Genomic DNA, 9,452 nt, shown 5'->3' with positions numbered 1-9,452 from the left:
AATGATAAATCTGAGCTATCCAAATTTTCAAAATGCATAATAGCCTCAAGTTGTTATCTGAAAATGTTACTCGATCTGTCAATTTTCCATAATTCGTTTAAGAACAAGATACAGGAGAAAGGTGAAGCTTGCTGCTCGCACAACGATTTACAAACCTCAGAAACTCCATACAGGGTTGCTATAAGTTTGAACTGATTCCACGACACTTAATAACAACAAAAAAATGATTAAATTAAATTAAATTCAATCTACAGGATTAAGTTGTATATGGAGCCAATAAATCTCTTTTGATATAAAATGGGAGAGAATTAAGCAGAGAAAGAAGAAAAGACCTGAGAGTGGAGCATGTCTAATTGGCCTGGGGTCCATGCAATGTGAAGCTCCTAAATGCAGGGAAATATTGATGCCAAGGCACACAGAGATCTACAAAGAATGCTGAGCATGAAAATGCTCAAAGTAGTCAAAGGACCTTTCCCCAGAGTTGGTGTTCTGAACTTGGCCTTCTAAACTTTGATGAAATATATGTACTTTGTTGTTGTTTAAATCATCTATTTAAAGAATTTCTGTTATAGCAATGATAGATAACTAAGACAGATGTTCTTATCAGGAGTGGGGTGCTGCTCTAGCAGATATCTAAAATGTGAAAGTGGTTTTGGAATTGGATAATAAGCAGAGGCTTATAAGCAGAGGATAATAAACTGCCTATTAGTATAAGCCTAGATAGCCTTGAAGAGGCTGTTGGTGGAATTAGAGATGTCAAAGGCAATTCAGATGAAGGAAATGAGAACTGTTATCACTGGAGATGGCACAGATGGTGAGTAGTGAAAGAAAAATTGCAGCAGTTGGACCAAGAGACAAATAGAAAATGGCATGGAATATGACCCTCATTGTAATAGCGCTGGGTTCCTCCATATAAGAGATTTAACGGCAGAGAAGTGGGTGCCTTGTTGATGAAGGTAGGCTATCGGACTCATAAATCAAGAGAGGTGAACACCCTTTAACCAAAGTTAAATACATTAAAAGAGCTTTGGGACACTTGCTGGAGTAGAGAAGAGACAAGATTGGCCTCATCTAGGGATCAAGGAACCAGGAAGCAGAAGCTGAATAGACAAGGAGCATGGAAAGCAGAGTTGCCTCAATCTGAAAAGGTAGGGCATGACCTCTGGGGTTTTTAAGGGTGGGACCACAGTTCCATAAGTTTTGAAGAGTTGGATCTTCACCAACTTGATTCCAGAGTGCAGGACTCCCTTAAAGCTATGGTCTCTTCCGAAAGCTGAAGTAGGTGTGGCTACTATGTCCTAGAGGGCAGAAGTCTGGGATTTGTTTTGGACTAGGGGATGAGGTCTCTGAGAGTAGGGTTAAGAGGGCCTGGAAGGAAGAGCTGAAATCCAGGTTGAGAGATCTGCCCAGAATCCAGCGTGCATGGCCAACACCCAGTGTATACACGCTAATGTCAATTGCTAGATGGTCTCAGAAAGCCAAGAATTATTTTCAAGCCTTGTGAGCTATTGTAAAGTGCTTTTCTGGATTTAAACATTTCTTGCTGCCTGTTATCTCTTCCTTCAATATAATTGCTACTCTTTTTAATGGAAATGTCTACACTTTGCCTTCTCCACAATTATATTTGGAAACAAATAACTTGTATTCTAGATTCACAAATGAAAAGGAATTTTGTACCAGATTTAAATTTGGATTTGGAGGACTTGTGAGATAGTATAATTTACTTCTGGTGTGGTGCTATAGGATGAGCACAGGGCTTTGAACCACAGTATCAGCAGTTCAAACGCACTAGCTGCTTCTCATAGACCCTATACTATACAGAGTCACTATGAGTCAGAACCAACTGTACGGCTCTTAACAACAACAACTACTACACAATGATGTTACTGAGTTTTTGGTTGTATGTGGTGTGTTACTTGTATCATGTTAGCCACAAATTAGAGATTCTTGTTGTTATTGTTAAGTACCATTGAATCGGTTCCAACTCATAGCAACCCTGTATTGGGTTTCTAAGGATCTGCTGGTGAGATTGAAACACTGATCTTGTGGTTCAAACAAACTTGTTGTTGTTTTTGTTATGTGCCGTGGAGTCAGTTCCAACTCATAGCGACCCTGTACAGGGTTTCTGAGGCTGTAAATCTTTTTGGGAGAAGAAAGCTTCATCTTTCTCCTGGGATTCTGCTTGTAGTTTTGAACTGCTGACCCCAAGGTTAGTAGCCCAATTTGTAACCACTACACTACCAGAACTCCATATGTGTGATTTAATGAGATATGCTTAAGTACCAAATTGACAAGGGGTGAACTGTGAGAGTTAAGGTTTTGTATCAACTTGACTAGGTAAGGGTTCTCAGTGGTTTAGCAGTTTTGATGTAGTTATCACCTCTAAGATGTGATTTTATATCATACAAGCAACCCTAAGGTATGACCTCATGAGATCAGTTCTGGTCTGATATAATTATGTAATGTTTTGCAAATCCTCAATTATATGATATTAATGAGGCCGATATGAGCTGTAACCAACTCCTAACAACAACAGCAGCAATGAGGATGGATGCAATCTAAAAGATTAGATTGTATCTTGAATCAATCTCTTTGAGATATAAAGCAGAGAAAATTGAGCAGGGAAAGAGGGACTTATTTCCACCAACAAAGACAAGCTTAGAGTACAGTGTGCCTTTGGGGTTCCTAAACTGTGAAGCTCCCAGATCAAAGGGAAGATTGGTGTCAAGACACATGGAGATTTCCAAGGAATGCTGGGTTACATTCCCAGAAAACAAGAAAGGACCTGTCTCCAGAGGTGGTGTTCTGAATTTGGACTTATAGCCTCCAAAACTATGATAGAATAAATGTCTATTTGTTAAAACCATCCATTTGTGGCATTCTTCTATAGCAGTATTCGATAAAAAGAACTGTGAGGATGGCACAGTTTGGGCAGTATTTCATTTTTCAGAGTATAAGTTTGTCATAATACAGAGCAGACTCCATGGCATCTAAAAATAGCAACATGGGTAAATAAAAATCCTTGATAATAGAACTCCAGATAATCATACATGGTTGATTTCACACAAAACAAGATTGCACATATTTCCTGGGTTAATGCATGGCCACAGACAATTTCTCTCAGTAATATACTGGTCTTAGGTTTGTTAGGGTGCATTTAAAAAAGGGAGAGCCAATAAAGACAGTAAAAAGAGGGCCAATAAATACAATGACTTACTAGTGGGTCTAACTGGGCCACTTGGTCTCAAAACACAGAGGCCAGCTCAGAAGCTATGGGGACTGTTTTGGGGGGACTTACAAGGGGTAATATTAATGACTTTTCTTGGAAGAAATAGGCTGATTAAGGGGTCTTACCAGGAAGAGATTTTAAGCAAATTGAAAAGTGCTTGGTAAGAAAAAACCCAGGAATGTTGTACTAAGGACTTTTTAAAATCACAACAGAGCAATCATTCACTCTTTGTGGGTTGCATGTGATCCCCTATGAGAAATGTATTGGAAAAACATACATCATCCACTCTGCAACCTTGTTCTTGCCTCTTTAGACTTCTGTTTTTTTACTCAGACTCAAAGAACAATTCAAAGCATATCCTGATTCCCTCTGGGTGCCACAACTGCCATTCTGATATATGTAATCAAAGAGTATAGAAGTCTTTGGGGAAGGGACAAAGAGATGGAAACACCACCTTTAGAAGATATGGCAAGAAACAATGTTGACATTTTTTGTTTAATAATATTTTCTATGATTTTGTAGTAATCTATTTTAAACATATCCAGCTATATGTAGAGATTAATCAGTAAAATTGTTACTCTTGAGTCTTCAAATATTCTTCTCCAGGACTTTTCACTCAAATGATGTTCTTATTAAGTTACCTAATCCTTAGTTGTGCTTCCAACAATCATTCCAATTAAAACCATTCATTTCCCATAGCTTACTCAGTTCATTCACTTCCATTCACTGTAACTGAAAATGTGATTATCAGATATTTTGGAATTTCCTTTATCACTAAATATAATCAATAAGGTATGAATTCATCATATTTGTTTCCTTAAAATACATGTTCATTGTTTCTGCCATTTCCTTATGGCAATTATCTCCTGAAGAATTCTAGTGTGGTGCTATAAAATAAGCAATGGCTGGTTAACCACAAGGTGGTTGGTTCTAAACCATTCATCACCCTTAGAAAACCATTCTAAGGTCATCAGGTCTGAAACAACTGGACGCCATTTAACAACAACAAGAAATTATAAACTTCTTGAAAACAATCACTTTTCTATCCATATGCTTTATTTTTAAAACACATATGCTTATCTTTGCATGTGATAGACAAAATAATAATTGTTGTTGTTGTTGTTAGGTGCCATTGAGTCAGTACTGACTCAAAATGACCGTATGTACAACAGAATGAAACACTGCCTTCCTGGGCCAACCTCACAGTTGCTGTCACACTTGAGCCCATTGATGCTGTAACTTTGCCAATTCATCTCACTGGGATTTTTCATCTTTTCTCTGACCCTCCACCTTACCGAACATGATATCCTTCTCCAACGACTGGTCCCTCTTAACAAAATGTCCAAAGTATGAGAAATGAAGTTTGGTCATCCTGGCCTCCAATGAGCACTCTGGCTGAACTTCTTCCAAAATGGATTTATTGATTCTTTTAGTGATCCATGGCACTTTCAAGATTCTCCTCAAACACCATAACTCAAAAGCATCAATTCTTATATGGTCTTCTTTATTCACTTAGTTGTTAAATTAGCATTTAAGAATTCTGCAATGAGGCTTAGAATCTCAAATATTCACTGCAGTAATTAAAAGGCACTGAATAAGGTGAATTGATGATTGGAAGTAGGTTAAGTTCCAGCATTAACTTTCTCAAATTGTACTATGAAATTCAAAATTCTGATTGAGACAGTATCAAGTGTTGTTCAAGAGCGACTTTATAAAATTTGGGTTAGCACAAGGATAATTTATGTTTTTATCCTATTTTTATAAGTTTTCTTGAGCAAGAAATAACTCATATATCTATTTTGTATTCCTTTTCTTTGAAAGCTTACTAGATACAGATTTTGTATGCACATTTATCTGATTATTAAGGGCAATGGGTTTGCCAACAATTAACAAATTCCTTTTGTTGTTAATGCCATCAAGTCAGTTCTGACTCATTGTAACCCTCTATTGAGTTTCTGAGAAGCAGCTGGTGAATTTGAACTGGGGACACTGTGGTTCAAACTGACCTTGCTGTCCAGTGCTTATCCTACAGTGCTATATCTGAAAGTGGTGATATTTTGAGAATCAAAATTGAAACCTCATGCCATGCCTTGGATTAGCACCAATCACTTTACAAATAGAAGCATAATTATCAGTGCCATTAAAACTGGTTAGACTTGAGAACCATAATAGAAATGCCACCCTTATGATTTTGTTTCTCTTGAGCCATTATCAGTACCAAATACCTTGTTGTTGTTATTGTTAGGTGCAATTGAGGTGGCGCCAACACATAGTGACCCAATTCACAACAGAACAAAACACTGCCTGGTCCTGGACTAACCTCACAATTGTTGCCATGCTTGATCCACTGAAGCTGCCATTTTTCCAATCCATCTTGCTGGGAGTCTTCCTCTTTTTCTCTGACCCTCAACCTTACCAAGCACAATATTCTTCTCCTGTGACTTGTCCCATGTGACAATATGTCTAAAGTATGAGAGATGAAGTTTGGCCATCCTGGCCTCCAAGGAACACTCTGGCTCTACTTCTTCCAATACAGATACATTTGTTTTTTTGGGAGCCCATGACACTTTCAATAGTCTCCTCCAACACCATAAATCAAATGCATGAATTCTTCTAAAGTCTTCCTTATTCAATGTCCAGCTTTAGCATGCATATGAAGTTATTGAAAATACCATGGGTTGGTTCAGATGAACCTTAGTCCTCAAGGTAACATTTTTGCTCTTCAACACTTTAAAATTGCATTGTATAGAAGATTAGCCTAATGCAATGCATCCTTTGATTTTTTGACTTTTGCTTTCATGAGTGTTGATAGTTGATCCAAGAAGAACTAAGTCCTTGACATCTTAAGTCTTTTCTCCATTGATAAGAATGGTGTTTATTAGTCCAGTGATTAGGATTTTGGTGGTTTTTTTTTTTTTTTTTTTTTTTTTACATTGATATGCGATCCACACTGACGACTGTGGTCTTTGACCTGTATCAGTAAGTATTTTAAGTCTTCTTCATTTTCCGGAAGCAAGGTCTTATCATCTTGATATCACAAGTTGTAAATGAATCTTCATACAATCTTAATGCCACATTTTTCTTCTTATATCCCAGCTTCTTGGATTATTGGCTTAGCATACAGTTTCAATAAGTATGGTGAAAGAATACAACCCTGTCAAACACCTTTCTTAATTTTAAAACATTCAGAGTTCCATTGTTCTTTTCCAACAACTGACTCTTAGTCCATGTATATATTGCTAATGAGCACAATTAAATTTTCAGGAATACTCATACTTTGCAATTTTGTGAGTAGCCTGTCATGATCCACACAATCAAAAACCTTTGTATAGTCAATAAATCACAAGTAAAGATCTTTCTAGTATTCTCTGCTTTCATTAAAGATCCATCGGACATTAGCAATGATGTCTTTCATTCTACATCCTCTTATGAATTTAGCTTAAACCTCTGGAAGTTTCTCTGTCAATGTATGTTTGCAGCCAAATACCTTAGGCTGGACTATTTGGAGGATCAAAACCAGTAAAACTTATATAAGTAGATATAAAAATAAGTTTATATCAAGATAATGGTTCATGCAGTTGTAGATATGGAAGAGGCCCTAGTCCTGGTTAGATGGTAGATGTTGTTTCTGCAGGCTTAGTGCCAAAGAAACAAGATTGGAGGATAAGCAAGATGCAAGATCCAGAACCAGCAGAAAAGAAATAAGCTTTATCTGAGTGTCTAAAATATCAGAATCAGGTCACACCCCTGAGTAAACATTCTTAAAATTAATTGGCTGATCATAGCAGAATATATCTGAGTGTTAATTACATTATATTATATCTCATTATATGGATAACTATATCTCAGCAGATATAACTATACCTCTTATTAAACAGTTATATCAACAGATATAATTATATCTCTTATTCCTTAGCCAGCATAAGAGATGAATATGCACATGGATCTCACTAGATGGAATACATAGAAATCAAATTGACTACATCTGTGGAAAAAGACAATGGAAAAGCTCCATATCATCACTCAAAACAAGGCCAGTGGCAGACTGTGGAAAAGACCATAAATTACTCATATGTAAATTCAAACTGAAGCTGAAGAAAATGAAAACAAGTCCACAAAAATGAAAATATGACCTTGAATATATCCCAGCAGCAGTCAAGAAATCAAACGACATATTGCAATAGGCATATCTGCACAAGACATTTTTAAAGTGTTGAAGAGCAAAGATGTCAGCTTAAAAACTAAGGTGCACCTGACCCAAGCCATGGTATTTTCAATAACCTTGTATACATGTGAAAGTTGGACAGTAACTAAGGAAGACCATAGAAGAATTGATGCATTTGAGTTATGGTGTTGGAGGAGAATATTGAAAGTGCCATTGGCTGCCAAAAGAACCAACAGATCCGTATTGGAAGAAGTGCAGTCAGAATGCTACTTGGAGGCCAGGATGGCCAACTTTCATCTCTCATACTTCAGACATATTGTCAGAAGGGACCAGTAGCAGGAGAAGGATATCATGTTTGGTAAGGTTGAGGGTCAGAGAAAAAGAGGAAGACCCCACTGAGATGGATTGCTCAAGTAGCATCATCGATGGACTCAAGCATGGCAATCATGGCGAGGTTGGCCCAGGATTGGGCAATGTTTCATTCTGCTATACATGATGTCACTATGAGTCAGTACCAACTCACTGGCACCTAACAACAACATATCTCAACAGCTAAAACACTGAGAATCCTAGTCCAATAAGTTTTCATAAAACTGTAATTATCACAACCAGGTAATGCCATTATTATTCAAATTTAAGTACTAACCACAAAAACCAGTGATGAAGAAATTAAATAATTCTACCAACTTCTTCAGTATGAAACTGATGAAAGCTTGTAATCAATATGCATTGATAATTACTGATTACTGGAATGCAAAACTTGGAAACAAAGAAGAAGGGTCTGTAGTTGGAAAATATGGCATTGGTGATAGATATCATGCTAGAAATCATATGATAGAATTTTGTTAGACTAACGACTTACTCATTACAAGTTCCTTTTTAAACATCATAAAATTTGACTATACACATGGACATCACCAGGCAGAAGACAGAGAAATAAAATAAACTACATCTCAGGGAAGAGATGGTGGAAAAATTCAATATCATCAGCCAAAATAAGACCAGTGGCTAACTGTAGAACACATCATCTTTTGCTCATGTGCAAGTTCAGGCAGCATCTGAAGAAAATTAAAATGAGTCCATGAGACTCAAAACATGATCTTACATATATCCCAACTGAATTGAGAGACCATCTGAAGTACAGATTTGATATATTGGACACTAGTGACAAAGACCAGAAGAGTTATTGATGACAACAAGAACATTTAACAGGAAGAAAACAAAAGGTCATGAAAAAGACAGGAAAGGAAGAAAAGACCAAAATGGATATCATAAGAGATTCTGAAACTTGCTCTTGAGTGTAGACAAACAAAACGAATGGGAGAAATAAAGTGGTAAAATAACTGAACAGAAAACTGCAAAGGGAAGCTAGAGGAAACAAAGTCAAGTATTATTATGTATGCAAAAACCTGGAGGTACAAAAACAAAAGGGAAGAACATACTTAACATTTCTCAAGCTAAAAGAACAGAAGAAAAAAATTAAAGGCTGAACTTCAAATACTGATAGATTCTATGGGGAAAATATTGACTAATGCAGAAAACATCAAAAGAAGATGAAAGTAATACACAACATCATTTTACCAAAAAGAAATGGTCAGTATTTAATCATTTCAAGAAGTAGGATATGATAAAGAATCAATCATACTGAAGGAATAATTTCAAGCTGAACTGAAGTCATTGGTGAAAAATAAGTCCCCAGGAATTGCCAGAATATAAATTGAAATATTTCAACATATTGAGGAAACACAGGAGATACTCAATCACTATGCCAATAAATTTGGAAGACAGGTACCTTATTAACTTATAAGAAGAAATCCATATTTGTGCCCATTCCAAAGAGAGATGACCCAAACAAAATGCAGAAGCCTTCAAACAATATCATTATCACATGAAAATAATATTTTGCTGAAGATAATTCAAAATGAGTTGCAACAGTACATAAACAGAAAACTGGCAGAAATTTGAGCTGGATTTAGAAGAGGTCATGGAATGAGGCACAGCACTGCTGACATCAAAGAATATCAGAAAGATGTTTATTTGTGCTTTATTGACTTTGCA

This window comes from Chrysochloris asiatica, unplaced genomic scaffold (assembly GCF_000296735.1).
Source record: "Chrysochloris asiatica unplaced genomic scaffold, ChrAsi1.0 scaffold00467, whole genome shotgun sequence".
In the NCBI taxonomy this organism is placed as follows: domain Eukaryota; kingdom Metazoa; phylum Chordata; class Mammalia; order Afrosoricida; family Chrysochloridae; genus Chrysochloris; species Chrysochloris asiatica.
The sequence above is the reverse complement of the archived record's forward strand: the minus strand, read 5'-3'. Positions refer to the sequence as shown.